This window comes from Lepidochelys olivacea (genome assembly GCF_965140295.1).
Source record: "Lepidochelys olivacea isolate rLepOli2 genome assembly, chromosome: 16".
Taxonomy (NCBI): domain Eukaryota; kingdom Metazoa; phylum Chordata; order Testudines; family Cheloniidae; genus Lepidochelys; species Lepidochelys olivacea.
Genome location: NC_140426.1, coordinates 9,054,419 through 9,073,331, shown reverse-complemented (window position 1 = coordinate 9,073,331; position 18,913 = coordinate 9,054,419). Strand labels below are relative to the sequence as shown.

General features: G+C 43.6%; 1 protein-coding gene across 5 annotated transcripts in view; it reads right to left on the bottom strand.

Moving 5' to 3' along the window:
* The window catches only part of EHMT1 (euchromatic histone lysine methyltransferase 1), a 168,455-nt gene that overhangs the window by 119,375 nt on the left and 30,167 nt on the right, over positions 1-18,913 (bottom strand). The window contains exon 1 of one of the 5 annotated variants that reach the window (XM_084649799.1): positions 11,139-11,258. The exons of the other annotated variants lie outside the window; for them this stretch is intronic. The gene's annotated coding sequence lies outside the window, so the exon portion shown is untranslated. Of the gene's footprint in view, positions 1-11,138; positions 11,259-18,913 lie in introns of those variants that run through there. 5 annotated transcript variants of the gene reach the window in all.

Here is an 18,913-nt window from a genome sequence, read left to right as displayed (position 1 = left end):
CTGAAGGCCAATGGGGGCTGAAGGAAGTGGCACAGGCCAAGGGACGTGCTGGCCGCCCTTCCCGCAGCCCCCATTGGCCTGGAGCGGTGAACCGTGGCCAGTGGGAGCCACAATCAGCTGAACCTGCGGACGCGGCAGGTAAACAAACTGGTCCGGCCCGCCAGGGGCTTTCCCTGAACAAGCAGCGGACCGGCTTTGAGAATCACTGAGCTAGAGCCTGATCTGCCAAGGTGCTGAGCACCTGCAACTCCCATTGACTTCATCTGGAGATGCTGGGACTTGGCACCTCTGAAAATCAGGACTCAGAAAGTCGAATGAATACATATAAAAGAGCAAATAAAGTGATGGCTCCTAATGCATATTCTTCTGAAGACTGACTCAGCACAGAGTTCATCTTAAAACAAGCTGGAACTCAAGGCCAGCTTGCAATCTCTGCTTGAGTTGATGTGGGCCTGATTCTGCTCTCCCTTATATGTGTTTAAATCACAAGTAACAGCAATGAAATCAATGGAGAAACTGATGTGAGAAGCTGATGTGAGAGGAGAACTGGCCCCAGCATACCTCATATTGTTATTCTGAATGCAACCCGCAGTGTGGTTGATGCCCAGGAAATCAGGCAAGCTACAGAGAAGGGGAAAGGGATGCAACCTACAAACCTCTGTCCTATTTAAATTGTCTTTTAATGGTAAAAGCTAAGTGTTTACCTTTACTTGATCTACAAAAACAAAGCAAACCACCTTCAAGTCCTCGTAATTGATGACTTATTGTTATAGTAGATTATAGATCCCCAGAATACAGCCACATCACCAATATCTAGTAAAACTGCATTTCTTTCTTGCAAATGGAGAGCAAGGCATTGAGACCTCCGTGCCATCAATCACCTAATTTTCAACAGTACTCTGTCCAAAGCTTCAGCAAGGTTAATCTGCAACGAGTATGCTTGGAAATGTTTAAAAATCAGGCCTTCAGCTCTTATCCATCAGAGGGTTTTAGAAGAGGCTTTCTGCTTGAAAATGCCAATTTACTGATGGAACGACCTTGTGACCCACTGGAACATGCTTACAGTAGAACCCAGGCAGTAGCCTGAAGGGTAAAATTTGACATTAAAAACATGCATGTGTCAAGGGAAACTGCCCTAGATCAGTGGTTCTCAACCTTTCCAGACTACCGTGCCCCTTTCAGGAGTCTGACTTGACTTGCATACCCCAAGGTTCACCTCACTTAAAAACTACTTGCTTACAAAATCAGACATAAAAAGCACCGAAGTGTCACAGCTCACTATTGCTGAAAAATTGCTGACTTTCTCATTTTTACCATATCATTATAAAACAAAGTGATTGGAATATAAATATTGTACTTACCTTTCAAAATGATACTTGAGCTTATTTTTCACTTGTGAAGCCGAAACCCAAGTACCACCACCTGTAACTTAGCTTCGGGAGGGCCCCTGTGGCGTGGGGCCCTGGACAACTGCCCTGCTTGCTACCCCCTAATGCCAGCCCTGTGTACGTTTCCATGATGTTATTGTGCATTGCCCATGTCCTGTCCATGACTTTTAGTAAAAAAAAACCCATGCCAAAATCATAGGATTATAGATAGAGCAGTATAAACAAGTCATTGTCTGTATGAAATTTTAGTTTGTACTGACCTTGCTAGTGCTCTTTATGTAGCCTGTTATAAAATTAGGAAAATATCTAGATGAGCTGATGTACCCCTGGAAGTTCTCTGCATACCCCCAGGGGTACGCGTACCCTTGGTTGAGAGCCATTGCCTTAGAGCATGAAGCTCTATCTTAAAAGCAAATCCATTGTCAGTACATTGACTTTTCAGTTGACAGGGAATGGCATTTAACTGGTTTAACGCAATTTTCCAATCATAGCCCAGTCTGAAATACTGTAATACCAAAGGCAAATTCTCTAGCCATCCCCCCACAAATGTACCTCTTCACCTCCTGCAGCTTATTCTTATAATACTAGATTTGTCCAAACCAATGTAGATGTTCTTGGAGGCTTTGACAATTTCCAAGCCCTAATTATCTATGTGTCTCAAATACAAAGACACATTAAATACCCAAAAGAGCATTTAAAATCACCTAAAAGTGGATATAAGGAAAGATTATAATCTTCTTAATTTTATTACTACAAATAATAAAAATACTTAGCACTTTTCATCTCTAAATCCCAAAGTGCTGTATAAAAGGTGGCGATAATGAAACTTGCCCATTTTATAGATAGAAAAACTGAGGCACAGGGAGGCAAAGGCCAAAAGTTTGAAAAGTGGCCTTAGGCTATGTCTATACTACCCTGCAGTTTGGACTGCGGGGGTGTGAATAGCAGAGCGCCCCAGAGTGCTGATCTGTAACACCCCCATGTGGATGCTGGGAGCACAAACTAAAAGGTTCCTCGTCACACGAACAAAAACCTCTTCAGAACAGGATTATGTTAATGTGACCTAGGAACCTTTTAGTTCATGCTCCCCCAGCATCCACATGGGGGTGTTACAGTTCAGCACTCTGGGGACACTCTGCTATTCACACCACTGCAGGGTCCAGACTGAAGGGTGGCATAGACAAGCTCTTCGTTTAGTGTACTGAGCATGAGGATGGGTCTTCAGGGACCTAGATTCTACTCCAGGCCCTGCCACTGATTCACTGTGTCACCTCGGGCATGCCACTTTAGCCAACATTTAGGCCACTGCTTTTGGTTTCCCAATTTGAGATACTTTGGGTCTGACTTCAAAATTCAATGGGATTCGGGCATCTAACTCCTTTAAAAATCCCAGCATTAATTATTTTAAAACAAGAGTAAATATTACCAAACAGAAGGAGCAGTGATGTTATTTTTCTTTATATATTCCCCTCTCCAAAAATAACTTTTAGTTGATGGGGAAAATTTGTACACAAAATGTATTTAAACAAAAAGTTACACTTTTAATCAAGGCACTTCTTTTTATGATAACTGCTCAACCAGTATTTAAACCTGACTGCATCCTGCTGTTTTAGAGCTTGTGACACTTGGACACTAACCGGTCAGTGTCACAAGAGGTCACCCTTCAAGAAGTTAGTCACTGCCAGCAGCAAGCTCAGAAAAACCACTTGTTGTGAAAATTATTTCTTTGCTGGAGTGGCAGGGACAGCCTAATAGGGTCAGGCAGCTGACAGCAGGAATTGCTACATCACATGGTTTGTACCAATAAACATTTGCCAGTTTTTTAGGTAACAATGTAATATGGCAACAACAGGATATGTAAAAATATCGGGTCAGACCACTTGCTTGTTAACAAGTTTAAATATTGCCTCCCGTTCTCCCTTTCTTCTGCACCCTTGTTAGTGCCCCAGCACATGCTGCTTGCAAATACCCAAGTAACAAAGAATGAATGCTTGGGGCCACTCGTGTTCCTGGAGATGTGTGAACACTAATTTAAAAGAGGAAAGGTAGCCATGGAATTTGGTGTACTGGCCTATTTAACCATCCTATTTAAATATGTTTCATAATTTGCCATGACAAAGGCCCAACATTCATCTTCTATAAGAATAAGCCTTTGTCATGGCAGAAAATGGGGAGTATAGGAAGTAGTTGCTGTTCCTGAGGGCTTGTCTACACTTACCAGGGGGTTCGACATGCGGCGATCAATGCATCGACAGTCCATTTAGTGGGTCTAGATCACTCTCCCGTCGACTCCTGTACTCCACCTGAACAAGAAGCGCAGTCAACGGGAGAGCGTCTCCAGCTGACATCGCATAGTGTGGACCCTGCAGTAAGTAGATTCAAGTACGTCGACTTCAGCTACATTCAACTACACGGCTACCCTCTGATATGTTATTCATGAAGCTGAAGTTGCATAACTTAGATCGATCTCCCCCTGTAGTGTAGACACGGCCTCAGTCTGCCATAGGCTAGCTGACTGATCTTGGCCAGGAAGATGCGAGGCTTTATTTGTTAACATCTGGAGTGGCTTTGAGACCTTCAGAGAGAAGGTGCCAGATAAATGCAAAACATTAGTGGTATTATTCTGAGTTTTCAGAGTGCTGTGCTAGGCAAAGTGGCCACTTGCTTTTGAAATGTTTTCAATTCAGCAATCCAGCCTCTCTGCTATTCTTTGCTTTCTCGCAGACACAGTAGCTCATATCTGTCCTTGGTGTAAATCCAGCGAAGTCAAAGGAGTTACACTGGGGTGAACTTTGTCTACCGACAAAAACTACTCTTTCCCCAACTCTCATTGGGCAAGAAAAATGCAAAGGCCCAGGGCTCAACATGTTGATGTTTTGTACTAGGCTCAGACTAGCTCTCCAGGTGCTGAGCTTTACAACTGTGTATTGGGTTCTGGCCCTGAAGTACAATCCTGCATCGAGGGTACGGCTGATCTTTGGAACAAGGGGCCGGATCCTCTGTTTTCCTGTACCTTGTGCGGTCATTGACACCAGTGCAGTACTATTCTAACTTGGTAGCATTTTACACCCCACTTTGCATAAGTGTGACCGCACAGTGTGCATGGGTAATGGAGAATCAGGCTCAAGATCTTTTAAGGCAGGAAACCTACTCACAGGTGTCATCAACAATCTGATCACTCAGGCCTCAATTAAATAAACTCAAGTCAGCTTGCTTTCCTCCAGCAGCTGGGTAACATTTCCCACTTGGTAAGTGAAAGCTCTGCAGTTTCACGTGAGGCTTATTAGTAGCTGGATCATTCCTAGTACGTGCTCACTTGATCTCATCCAGAAAACCAGAATTAGCCTTAGTGAGGATACTTCAGACTCAGTTGACTGAATGGCTTTGCTCAATTTATCCCTGTAGGCCTTTGATCTAATCACTCCTGTTGTACTTCGGGAGTTAAATCTTGTTTTCACTTACCCCATGAGGGTAGGATTTAGCCAATCAGAAAGATTCCCAGGACCAGCCATCCTATTCCTACAGTCAGCAGTAGAAAACATGCAAACCAGAAACCTTTTCACTGCAGTGAGGTGTGTGTTTTATACAGCGTTACCACGGCACATTCATTAGGCTTCAGCACAGTCTGTGTGGTGATCTTTCCCCAAACAGGTTAATGTCAAGCTAAATACTGGTAGATCACCTTGCAAATATTATTTAGCTCCTTTATTGAGCCCCTGGTGTCTTTAGCTGTCACTAGAGAGCAACAGCAACAGCAACAAGGGAACTGGGCTGGCAAAGCACCTCACAGCCTCAACTACACAAGAAAACAAGGGTCGATCCTGCCACCCTCACTTACTCACATTACGTAGTACTTTCCTCCACAACGGTCCCACTGAAACCTATGGGACAACTTGCAAAGTAAGACACCACTCAGTATAGGGTTGGCAAAATGTGGTGCATAGTGAAACACCTTTCTAGGAAGTAAAATAATCTTTTTCATTCTTTGTGTATACTTTGTACCATTCCACTTCATGAGTGAAAAGCCCAAACATTACAGACCTTAAATAAGGCCCTGACCCTGCAAAAGAAAATCATGGCAGCAGATCCCAGGGCCCACCTGGAGCCTTAATTAAAGTCAACAGGGCTCCTCAGAGATGTCTGCCTACATCCATCTCTCTGCAGGGTTGGGGTTTAAGCAATAAGCAAACGTATGATCTAAATGCAAATGTATCTTAAACCTTGACTGCTTGTAGGGAATCATCGTGTGGTTGTGGGAGGGATTGCTGAGTAGCATTTTCCCTTTCTCTCCACTTAAAGGGGGTGGGGAGAGGCCCATTCGGGCACCTCATGATAACAACTATATAAACTCAGATGGTTATAATGGCAAAATCCCTTTGGCATTGCCAGTACTGTGCTAGGATTTTTGATATTCCCCCTTCCTGACGTGCCTCAGATGTTGGTGTGAAACCTACAAGGGTGAATATTTACAGGTCAGTAAACTGACATGCCTGGAGCTCCAGACCTTATTTTAAAACTTCCTTTAGAAGGAATAGTCTGAAAGATCAGTTTTAAGGCAATCTAAAACGCCTGTCATTTCAGAAAACATTCAATGCTCTTCATCCATTCTGGAGTGAATAAAGCTTTGCTGGAATTCCGATTCAGTGCTGTACATTACATATCTAAATCTAAATATGCCTCATTCCAGAGGACTGGAATGGATGTCATGAATCAAACAAGCAGCCTTCATCCATCCCAACACACAAACAAAAGAAACATGGTTCACAGTCATAAATAATAAAAGTATATAAAAACCTTTATTTATTCCTGCTTCAGTACAATTCCAATGCCCCAGTCAGTAGCGAAATGCTAATCCCACATCTTCATAAAGCAGAACTCTCTCTGCAGTGAGGGATGCTACTAAATCAGACATTCTGTTCAGATCTAAATTGTGGAAAGTGGACACTCGCAAGCATGCTAAACAAATGAGAGAGTCGAGTGGATTTTTCACTCCGTCATTTCTAGCACATTTTTATTTCTGTTGCAGCCATTTCTTTTGTCCCTCGTAATGCTACTGTGCAGTTATGCTTAAATCTAGGCATCTCTCACTCTATTTGAGGAAAAGGAAGGGGAAATAGCTACTGTCACTTCGCTTATAAAAACTACATCCAAACAGTACTCCATCAGGATCATAATGGATTTAAAGTTGCTGAATCCTGGTCATTGGTGGTTTTTAAGAGCAGGTTAGACAAACAGCTGTCTGGGATGGTCTAGGTTTACTTGGTCCTGCCTCAGCCCAGGGAGCTGGACTTGATGGCCTCTTGAGTCTCCAGTCCCACATTTCTGATTCGATGTCAGCCCATGCACTGATAGTCCTCATCTTGCCATGCAAAATATTGAACCAGGTTCTTTGTCGGATTTACAGAATGCACTGAGAAGAGTGATAGCTAAAGCTCTGGCTAAGGAGTCTGTTCCATGAGGTACCCTACCCAGACAGCCATTTTCAGTGTGCCATTACATTGCAACCTACCTCGTAGTGCTTATCAATGGCACGCTTATTTCCAAATCCAACTCTCACACTGCCTGGTTCCCAAACTCCCCTGTAAATGTTACATTCATTGAAAACGGGCACCTCCGGAGAGGGGAAAAGTTTTTAAATTGTGTCTGTGTCTTCACTGCAAAAAAAGAGGTGCATCTTTGACACTGAGATGGCTCACTTATGATAGCCAGCTTGACAGAAAATCCTAATAGAGAGAAGACACTGTAGTTTTTATCTTGATGTTGCTAGTCGAGGTGAACCCCAGGTCGGATGTATAGTGTTGACCTACACTAGCTACACTGAGGTCAAACCTACCTATATCTTGTCTCCACTGGGGTCTCATATTAAGATAGCTATTTCACCACAGCTATCTTGATGTAAAAACACATCTCTTTTAGAAGTCAAGATGGAGCCTAAGATTGTGATAGTCATTTTATAGTGTTAAAGAACAACAAGGTAGACAGGCTATTGCCATGCCTTAGGAAGCATGAGTTACACAGAATATGTATTCACTAGCACAGAGTATAATCCTCCTAAACTCTCTTTCCACATGGCCATTCACATGCTTTATCAGGGCCTCTAAGCATCAAGACATTACTCAGCCAGCTGTAGTGTCTTAAATGAGGGGAATCTTCTGCCTCCACAGGGGGGTAGGTTGGGGGAAGGGCAGGGTCATCCCTCCCAGGCCAATGCCAGCACAATTTTCAGATTTATTTTTTCAACAGCCAAATCACCATTTAATCATGGGTTCGAATGATGGATAAAGCAAACATCTTGTTACATAATACAGGGGTAAGTTACTAGGTCTTGCTTCTTCCCCTCCTACATCCTTTTCCCTTTTCATCCATTCTCCACCTTTCAGTCTGTATCTTTAGGTGTCTTTTCTTCAGTCTTTTTTTAACATCTGTGCTTTCTCTTCCACTAGTTTGTCTATAATTGTTCATCCCCTTAAATGTTTGGGTGCATTTCTCTTCTTCCTCATCGCTCTATGCCAAGTTTTTCTTCTTCTGATCTGGTCTCTCTTCCCTTATTTTTACCTTCAGTGTTTTCTTTCTCCTCCCCCCCCACCCTCCATTTCTAATCCTCTTCCTATAGACCCCTTCAGATGGTAGTTGGAGCACAGATCCTGCTGGTCCTCAGAATGCAGGGGATGATGGTGTCTAGGCAGCAGAGTTAACTGGCAGCTGCTGTCCTCCAAAAACAGGTGAGCTTGCTTGAAAACTCTGCCAAATCCCCTGTCCTGGTCTCAGAAACTGTAAAATTCAAACCACAAAACACATATACACACTCCTCTGAGCCAACCAGTGAAGAGGAAGCCCAGCTTACTAGGACCCATTTTCCCACTCTGACTGTATGTACAGGATTCCAATGAACATTTCTTTCTTTAATTTAACCTAAGGATAGACACAGATCTTCTTCCTTGTTAAGCGCCCAACCAGTAGAATGTGTGTGTCTGGCCAGGGAATAGGGGGAAGGGCTCCTGGCTTTTTTGAAGCTCTTCCAACCTCTTACCCTTGGAGTGACGGAACAGCCACTAGAAAGGGCTAGTTATACCAGAATAATTATCCCATTATATATATATCGGTGTATGTCCCCATGTGGACACACTATTCTGGAATTAAAGTGACTTTATTCCAGTATAATTACTCCACTTAAAAAGCCTGGATTTAACCCAATATAACTGTAGCAGAATAATTATCTTGCTGTAACTATGCTGGGAAATTTCCCTAAAAATTGGTGGAGGAAATGAATTTTGGAATTAAAATCTCCCCTCAAAAAAGCCTTTGTAAACTAGGACCCTTGGAAATACAGGGTTCCTGTTCATTTCTATTTGTCTGGATTCTCTGCTAGGTCACAGTCCCTACCTCTTACATCAGATGTTTTTACTCTTGGGCACAGGCACTGTAAGTATCCCACTACAGACTAAAGATTCCAGAAGACAGTGCCTAAACCATCGAATTAAACACTCCAGCATCCAGATTTACTCTGAAAAGGTGAGGAGTACTTGTGGCACCTTAGAGACTAACCAATTTATTTGAGCATGAGCTTTCGAAAGCTCATGCTCAAATAAATTGGTTAGTCTCTAAGGTGCCACAAGTACTCCTTTTCTTTTTGCGAATACAGACTAACATGGCTGTTACTCTGAAATCTGAAAAGGTGAAGAGCACCCAGGTGCAAAAGGTCTGTGCAAGACAGCATCTAATCCTCACATTGTTACTGTGGGAGGAGGAGGCAGAATGGCCATGTGTCTGCATCCTTATCCTCTGTGCACCATGGCAAAATTGAGCCCAGGTGCAGAGCCCTCTGGCCCCAGTCAAACAAAGCACTTTAAGGAGGATTGTTCACATGCTTACAGCGGTTTGCTGGGCTGGAGCAAAGTAAGCCAGCAGTTTGCAGGAGCCAGCTCCATGTCTGGGTACTCTCCATCAAACCTGATTAGGCTGGCACAGAGGGACTACTGGACTGGCACTTGGATACAGTAACCAGAACTCCCACATAGGGACACAGATAGGCTGTGACCACTTACCAGTCCGCAGAATGGAAAACCAATTATGCCTGTACTCATGTCTCTGGGGTAGATTTTGTCCCTCCCCCATCCGCAGCGGCATTCCCAGCACAAAACCCAATTAATTGTGGTTCGTGTGGTATGCAGGAGAAAGAGGGGAGATGGGAGGGATGAATTTCAGCCAGCACCCCTGAAGAACCTATATATCAATCATAGGAAAGCATCAGTGCTCCAAAGCCCACAGTTCTGGTGCATTTCACAGCCACCAAGAAGAATCCTTTGAAACCTATTTCCCTCCTGCAGCTGGCTGTCTTTCCTCCCCACCCTCCATCGCATGCTGGTTTATTACTGTATCTTTTATTGAAAAATTTAGAGTGATGCCATCGCCAGGTGCCTTATATTCATCAAAAAAAGAAAATTCCACTAATTGATTTTTCAGCATTATGCCTTAGCAACCTGATTTGTTATTGTAGGGTTGCTCATGAGAGCTAGGCCAATTTTTAAATTTAAAAAAAAAAAAAAAAGGAAATTGCACTGACTAGTTATTTATTTATTTTAATCCAAACCCTCAAATAGAAAGAATTACATGGAGTTTTAAGACAGGACAAAAAAAAAAATTGATCGAGTTATGGGCCTCTTGACCTTAAACAGTGCCCCTTTTAAGTCGGAGTGATCACATATTCAACTGACGGGGTGCGAATGCTACCCACTCACCGATGGGGCAGCGACAACACAATGCTGTTTAGTAACATTCTTCTGGAATTATGCTATTTAAGAAACTGCACCGACTTTTCATCTAGATGCCCATTTTAATACAAGGTCATCTGAAAACCAAGGCAAAAATCCAAAATAAGGACACAACTTTTTTTAAAAATGAGCCTATTTACCACGGTTCCCCTCATTTCTACCTTTAAAAAAGAAAATAATAAAAACTATTATTGAACTCTGGAAAACGTACATCCAAAGTAAACTGTCCCCAAAATGCTATGCAACAAATCCACCCAGCTCTAATCTTATGAATGGTTTCAGAGTAGCAGCCATGTTAGTCTGTATCCGCAAAAAGAAAAAGAGGACTTGTGGCACCTTAGAGACTAACACATTTATTTGAGTATAAGCTTTCGTGAGCTACAGCTCACTTCATCGGATGAAGCTGTAGCTCATGAAAGCTTATGCTCAAATAAATTTGTTAGTCTCTAAAGTGCCACAAGTCCTCCTGTTCTTTTAATCTTATGAATGTATCCCAAGGCACTGTGGTTTGTAAGCTGCATTTCATGGCTCTCTTTACCTACCTACTTCGACACTCAAAACGGCGAAGTGTTGCCTTAATTCTGCTTCATTAAAGAGAGAAAGACTTGGTGGGACTCACCACAGGCAATTTAAAAAAAAATAAAAATCAATTGACTTTGCAATTCGTGGCCTTACCTGCTTCTGAAGTAACTCATGAAAAGGGAGTATTTCCAACAGCAGCAGCATGCAAGCAAAAGGCAGCACCTTAGAAATGGCACCTCACACAGCACAAATGAAAAGTGCAAAGGTTCCATGCTACCAGAACTAGCCTGGCCTTCAGCAGAGCAGATAAAATATCAGAGACACAAACTACTGATATGTGCTGCTAAGCCATTTAAGTTTAGAGAAGCATTTCCTCTAAGACAGTCTTTAGAAAACCCCAAAGGATTGAAGAATCAGCAGTAAAAACCTCTTAAATAAAGCTCGACGTGATCCATACCTCTGTTTGGCTGTGCTGGCTTTTAGGATTTTCATCAAGGATTTCAGAGGCCTACACTGGTCTGTCCATGAGTTCCAACCCCACGGTAGGTGCTGAGGAGCATGCTCAGTGAGAGCTTTCTTACAATGCTCCACAGCTTCCTTCAGCTCATGGCACTGCAGTTGTGCTAGCCAGCTGAAGAGGAAGTGAGTGGAAGCAAGGTGCAGGAGATACTGTGTTGCTCTTTGGATGTTTCAGGGGGAAAGGAAGCAAATATTTCCCTTGCAAAACGGAGAAACTGGGACAGTTCTAAGCACTCCAGATCAGGTCTCGGACTAAACTAAGAGATTAATCATTAAGCGATTAAAATGTGCAAACATTTTGCTTGGTGTTCCGACTGCCACATTTAATATTTCAAACATCCACGCCAATATTATTCCTTAATTTAACATAACTGGATTGCGGATACATTTCCAACAGATTAAACCACAGAAATATCCACATGTTTTAATGAGGATTTGGCACTATTCAAAGCCAAACAGATTTTAGCAATATTTGTAGGCCATAAATTCTTTCAAAAGAAGGAAGAAGGGGAAGAAAACCCAATGGTAACATATCTGCATTCCCTACATCAGAGCCTTTTTGAATTTTAAATGCAAATTAAAAACCCTAAATATTTAGTGCCATGATAATTCCAGCAACATCTGGACAATTTTCTCTGCCTTGTAAAAGATTTTAGCCAGCTTTTTCTGAGACTCAGTCTATGTTGTTCACACAGAAAAAGCTTCTTTTACATTTGCATGCTTCAATCAGATTCTGTAGTTTCTATGCCAACATGCATTTGTAATTCTTTAAAAAGAGCATTTGGGAGGGGAAAAAAGAGCCTGAAACATGTTAAAGGGTTGTTTTTTTCCTGTCCAAGGCATCCATTCCCATTTTCTCTGAGCCACGGTAGCCTAAAAAAGGCCATGAAGCCATGATCTTAGCCATTTGAACATTTCCACCTGCTTTAATGTGCAGTGGCAACTCAGAAAGAGGACACGAAAGTTTATTCAGTCAGTCTGGGTTTTTCAAAAAATTATTATTCCAGCTCTCCATCCAGGATTTTGGAACAGCAAAAAACTGTACACCAGTGAATCCTGATGAGATAGTTCTGGGTTAGGAATGACCGTGGCCACAATCCTGCAATTTGAAGCACATGGGTACACCTCAGTACCATCGCACTGATTTCACTGGAACTCTGTTTGCCTACAAAGGTCCCTCTGCCGGGATCAGACTGCAGAATTGGGGCCTATGCATGTTCTCAAACTCAAAGTAAAAGTACTGAGAGGCAAACCACAGCTGTTGAAATATTACTGGGAAACACAGTAGTTTGTTTTTTTTAACCAGCCATAAGCAACAACCCCGCCACACCCTGCAAACTCTTCTAATTTTATAGCCTGCACTCGTGCTCAGAACTATGCAGAACTGTAAAGTTAAAGGTGCAGCTGCCATGGAGTCAAAGAAAGCCGCAACCAGGAGAAAAAACAGCTTAAGAAAATCATAGGGATATGTATCACCACACTTGGGGGGGGGGGACCTTTCTGAATGCACTATCACTGTGGTTTTCTGTTTCACCTAAAGTTCATGCATAGTATGTGGCAATGCCTTTGAATCTATTCTTATAACACCGAGATGCCAAGAGCTCATTAAGAAGTTACCCACTGGAAAATACACAGGCTAGATGGCTAAGCCTGAAGGAGAGTTGAAATGGGCCTTTCCCATGGATATGCAGAATTGACATGGCTGTTTCTTAACAAGGAATCTCTTGTTGCTCACTAAGAAGAGAAAAAACAATGAGGAGTCCTTGTGGCACCTTAGAGACTAACAAATTTATTTGGGCATAAGCCTTCGTGGGCTAGAACCCACTTCATCAGTTGCAGGGAGTGAAAATACAGGAGCAGGTATAAATACATGAAAAGATGGGGTGTTGCTTTACCAAGTGTGAGGTCAGTCTAACGAGATAAATCAATTAACAGCAGGATACCAAGGGAGGAAAAATAACTTTTGAAGTGGTAAGAGAGTGGCCCATTACAGACAGTTGACAAGAAGGTGTGAAGCTTATGCCCAAATAAATTTGTTAGTCTCTAAGGTGCCACAAGGACTCCTTGTTGTTTTTGCTGATACAGACTAACACGGCTACCACTCTGAAACCTGTCACTAAGAAGAGAAGCTGCATGGACAGCACTGGCAGGTTTTTCTGTCTACAGGGATGCCTGACCATTTTCTCATCTTTCAGGTCTGGGGGGAGAAAGAGCAGAAGGCAGTGTTTGGTGATCCATTTCAGGGATCACAGTAGTTAGGGATGGAAAAGATCTATTGGATCCTCAAATCCATCCCCTCTGCATCAGCAGAGTATAGTCCCCTAACACAGGAGGTGTCAGACTGTAAACTGCTGCTATGATCAATCCGAGCCATGAGACCAAGAGGAAGTACTCCTGGGTGAACTCCTCCCACTGACTTCAACTGGAGTTTTGGGTGCACAAAGCATTCAGGACAGGCCCCTCGAAATTTGGATGGCAGGGGAGCTAGAAACAATGTGAGAGCGTTGGCTGACTATGGGATAAACTATAGTATTTGAGTATCACATATGTGTAGGACCCTATTGGCTTTGTAGAGCTGTATGCCTATGCAGTCTGCTAATTTTTATCACTACCACTTCATTGTGTGCCAGCCCCACGGTTTTTTGTTCCTTCCTATGCTGATGCAAGAAACCTGCTTGAAATACAAGTTTATTTCTTTTAGGGGTACGCACCTGTCACCCCAGAAAAATGAGCAATGCCCCAGATTAAGAGCTCAGCCTGGTCTCCCTCAGGATGAAGAGTGTGCATCTGTGTTACTGATCCTGCAGTATTTGGGTTTAAACATAACACCTGCAAAGCCACACAGCTTCGGGGATGAATTTGTGAGTGGGCAAAGGAGAAAGTGAACGTGTGGAGATATATACATCTGCACAGATAGTCAAGTCAAGTGTGTTAGTCTGAGTGTCTTAACCAGTCAACAGATGAGGGAAGAGCATTGTACACGTCTAGGGTGGAACCTTTTTGATAGGTGCAACCTGCAAATATGCGACCTACATCTTCTAATAGGCCATGGTGGCAAAAGGGGGAGTCATGATCATTCCATCTCCGAAGGGATTGATTTCTACCCAAAGATGGAGTACCCAAAGATGGGGCTGAAGTCCAGGGCCCTAAGCCTCGTCAACTGGGGCTGAAGCCAAAGCCTGAGCAACTTAGCTTCACGGCAGGCTCTGTGGCATTGGGCCCCAAGCAACTGCCCTGTTTGCTACCCCCTAAAACCGACGCTACGTTTTATATGAAGAAAATCAGTCGTTGTAACACGGGTGGGCCATGCTGAGGGGCCTCAGAAAGAAAAAGGTTGAGAACCCCTGCCTTGGGGGGACTCTCCAAGTGGCCTGCCTTGAGCTGAGACAGTGGCTCAGTAAATGAAACTCATTTTTACACAGAGATAGCTGTGGCAAGTCTTGCACCCTATGGAGCAAATTCTGCAAGGTGACTTGCTGCCTAATGTCAAGAGAGGCAATATTGGACAGAACTGGTAGCCAAGCTAGGTTGGTCAGTCTCCTGGTACCTGTTATTATATGAATGGTTGCGTTCAACTGACTGTCTTCTAGTCCTGTGTGAAAAGAGCTGAGCCACACCGTGGAGCAATATTCTGCTACAGCATAGTAGAAAGCAAGCCCAGAATGCCTTAGTGTCCCCGCACTCACTCCCAAGGTAAGAGCAGCTAGTTTGCTGGTCAGGTTGTTTCTTGTCTATATTTTCAGCAAGGTTTTGGTAAGGTGTTCCTTGCAAGTCAAAGTAGAGCCCAGTGTAACACCCAGATACACAGGCTTTGGGTCATGGTCCAGCTTTCAGCATGATGTTAAGATATCAAGGGGTGTAATGCAGCTACATTCCTGTTATATACCTCACAAGTAACCTGCTTCATCAGTTGCACCAAAGCTGCAACTAACAGGCCAAATCCTACAGATCCTGGCCAGCATGGTCTCTTAAGCAATCTCAACATCTTAAAATATGGATGAAGAGTTAAACTCTGAGGGCCAGATTCTGACCTCTGTTAAACAAGTGTAAATCTACAGTAAGCACTCTGGGCCTGATTCTCTTTTGCCCTGCACTGTGTGTATAACACACTGCCATTCTAATCTGGTACAGTTTTACATCTGCTTTGCCCAGGTGTAAATAATCACACACGAGGCAGTGTGGCAAAGGACAATCAGCCCCTTGACTTGAGTGGGTTACTCCAGATTGACACTGGTGGAACAGAGATCAGAGTCAGGCTCAGAGAGTGCTGGTGTCATCACACAGGGCTGTGTGGAAAACAGAGTAGGAGAGTGGCAGCAACATTAAGTCAACAGAACAAGACAGGAGTGTCACACTGGGGTGGACCACACACAGACACTGACCCAGTTAGCCAAAGCCGGTGCAGCAGTGAAGCACCACAAAGAACTTGGAGGAAAGAGAGAGGTACCTGTAAAAAACTGGTCTTTTGAAAAGACTATTGAAAGTTGAAGGGGACACAAGCTAGGGTCCTGAGAAGGTCTACAATGCCCTGCAAATGTTGACCTCTACCATCCATCCTCTCTACTCTTTGTTTTGCAGATGTCAAACTGTACCGATTCATTTTGGTTAAAACAAGTCTCTGGTCTTTCAGGAGCTTTGCTGTGAACTTCATAAACTTTGATATTTCACCATGACATGATCCTCCTGTAATACACCTACCTTCCAACTGTAACCCCTTGGGGTTGAGAGGGCATGGCACCTTTAAAACCTCATCCTGAGGGAGAGGAAATGCTGGTTGTTCCAAGGGGAGAAGCAACAGGACCGTGTGGTGTCTGTAGCTCCAGACAAGAGTGCCTACATCGAGCAGGCCCTCACGTACCAAAGCAGTCGAGAACCAGCCTGGAGCCCAGGAGGGACAGAGCAGCCAACCAGGATGGGATCCATGGGGAGCACCGTGCCAGGAAGGAATCACCTGAGAAGGACAAACCGGAGCTGGACCCAGCATCGCCATCATCACCCAGAATTGTATGGGGCCAGGAGTAGTTGGGCTTGTGACTGTACACTGGGAATGAGGGAGGTTGTTACTCTGTGTGGATTTGCAGAGAGGGGCAGAAGAAGGCACCAGAGGGTTTTGTTGGGGAAAATTTACTGGCGCTGAAGATGACCAGGAGCACCCAAGACTTGCTGCTGGACTGGAACTCTGCCTAGGATTCCTAACCTCTGAGTCTAGATGCATTGCTCAGCGTCTATACTTTTATATTGTGGTACCCCTGGACCCTTGGGTCCTTGTGTTGGATGTTACCCTGTTTTACTGCTCTAACTATCTTTGTTATTTTTTTCCATTCATCCTTCTGTAAACAAATATTTCCCTTTCCTATATTCATTGTGCCATTCCGGGGGAGAGGGGGATGTTTACTCCACAGGGTATGGAACAGGTGTCCCTGGGGTGTAGGGAGTTTCCCTGCTGCATTCCTGTGCATGCATTTCCTTGGCCAACCTGCCCTGCAGAGCGGACTCCATCTTGGCTATTAGGGTTCTACAGTTACACAAAAGCATTTTTGACAATAACCCACCAAGTACGAATCATACCTTTACAACAAAACTCTGCATGGCTTATAGATTCAGCTTTCAACTTATGTATCAGTAACATCTGAAATACACTGTCTGTGGGTCAGATCCTCAGCTGATATAAACCAGCATAGCTCCGTTTACTTCAGTGGAATGATGTTGGTTTACTGGCCCTGTGTTTAACAAAGGGACTGATCCTGAAACACTGAAGTCAACGAGAGCTTTCCTGTTGAATTCAAGGGGAGCAGACTATGCAATTGTAAGCTCCTCAGGGCTGGGACAACATCTTCCTCAATGTTTGTTAACTGCCAAGCACATCAACCGTGCTCAACATGTCGTCGTCATCATATTAAGCAGCAAAAAGAGGAACAGAATTGGACAGCTTTATGCTGCAGCATATCCCTTGAGGACTTCAGAATGGGAAGGAGAGAGAGTTCTATTGTAACATGCTATACAGATCAATTCTAAATCACTCTTTGGCAAAACAGAAAGCTATTAGGAGTCTCACTAATTAACTGTCGCGCTAGTTTGATGGTATTTAAATAAAAATAAAAAGACCATCCCAAGATCTATGCTGAATGAGGAGGGTAGAGATTTGTTCTCCCGTACATGGTGGCACAGCCAAACTGTGGATGTAAATACAAGGGATTCTCACCTGTGCGGTTGGACTGATGGAAATATCCCTGAGCTCTTGATCCTTCATGCTGAGCCTGCTCCCAGTGGGTCCCTTATGGGATTATTGCAGCAGCCTAGTAAAACAGTTACTACTAGCTGGACTAAATGCTACAGAAAGATTGTGGAAATTAATTAACTCCTACCCTGATCCTTACAATGATGGATTACCTTCCAGCTCTTTTCGGACAGCCTCACGACAACAGGAGGTGGAAACACATGACAGATACGAGGCATTTACTGCCATGCGCCTTCTTGGTACCCTTCTGTGTTGAAACAGCATTGGAGCTGCCAAGGGTCTGTCCTTGCTGCCTTCTGATCATGCAGTGAGGTGAGGAGGGAGGTTTCAGACCAAACTCAGTGCTGGTGTAAGTGAGTATCCCCACTGAATTCGAGGGTGATGCACCCACATATACCAGTCTGAATTTGGCCCTTTGTGTATAATGCTGGTGGGGAAAGTGAATGGTTTGGACAAACAACCCCCTGTTCATTCCCTTCGTCTCTCCTGCCCTGATACCAGGCATGTCTTCGGTCTGACAGTATTCACAGTTTTAAACTTTTCTGTATTTCCCACAGCTCGGCACAGTCCAAACTGTGCCAGAACCACCAGTGTGTATTAGGATTAACATTCACTGGAACACAAACTGACGCACACCTGGCAAATGCAATGGATGACACAGGTCCGAGCACTTAGCATTCATGGTGAGCAGGAAGCTGATTGTATCAGCCACAAGAAGCCTAGTTTGCCATTTAGTAGCCAAGCTGTTTGTTCAGCCCATGTATCATTCCGCCATGTGTTGAACCTAATCTCGTGGCGGAGGCAGGAGGAAATCTGGATGTGGCCATTTGGACTGGGAATTAATCTAAATGGCAAAATGGAGGGGCTGAATCTCCTCTCAGTTGCATGTGTCTGAATCTCAAGTCACTTCATAGATGTTAATGGAGATACACTGGTGTAAATTCCAGGGTAAAAGCATTCTTAAACAAGGAGAACAAAATTTAGCAGCAGGATCAAAGACAATAAGACCCGAGATACAGATGAAATTCTCCTCTTCACCACACACAGACTCTGACCTATATCTCTCTGCAGTAGCTACTCTCATCACTAAATATTATGACATTGCTTTTGATCTTTGCCAAGAAGCCATACAGCTTTTTGCTGTAGTAAATTTAGCTTGACCCTGTGCAGACAAGAAATCACGTGATATTTAACAGTCCGAAGAGCCAGGTATGATACGCACTAAAAGTCTCATTGTTCCATCACAGCTCACTGAAATAGATCTTTAACTGTTTTCAAGCAGTTTAATGCAGCTGAAACTGACTAGCAGGCAAACAAGTAAACACAGTGAAAAACAATGACAATGCTCCACATTTAAAAAAAAAAAAAGTTTGTGTTTAATGCTGTATCATTTTTAGGGCTTCAATTCCAGCCAGTTCATATTGCCAACAAAATCCTAGCTAAGACACACTATCTATCACAACAGGTTTGACCCC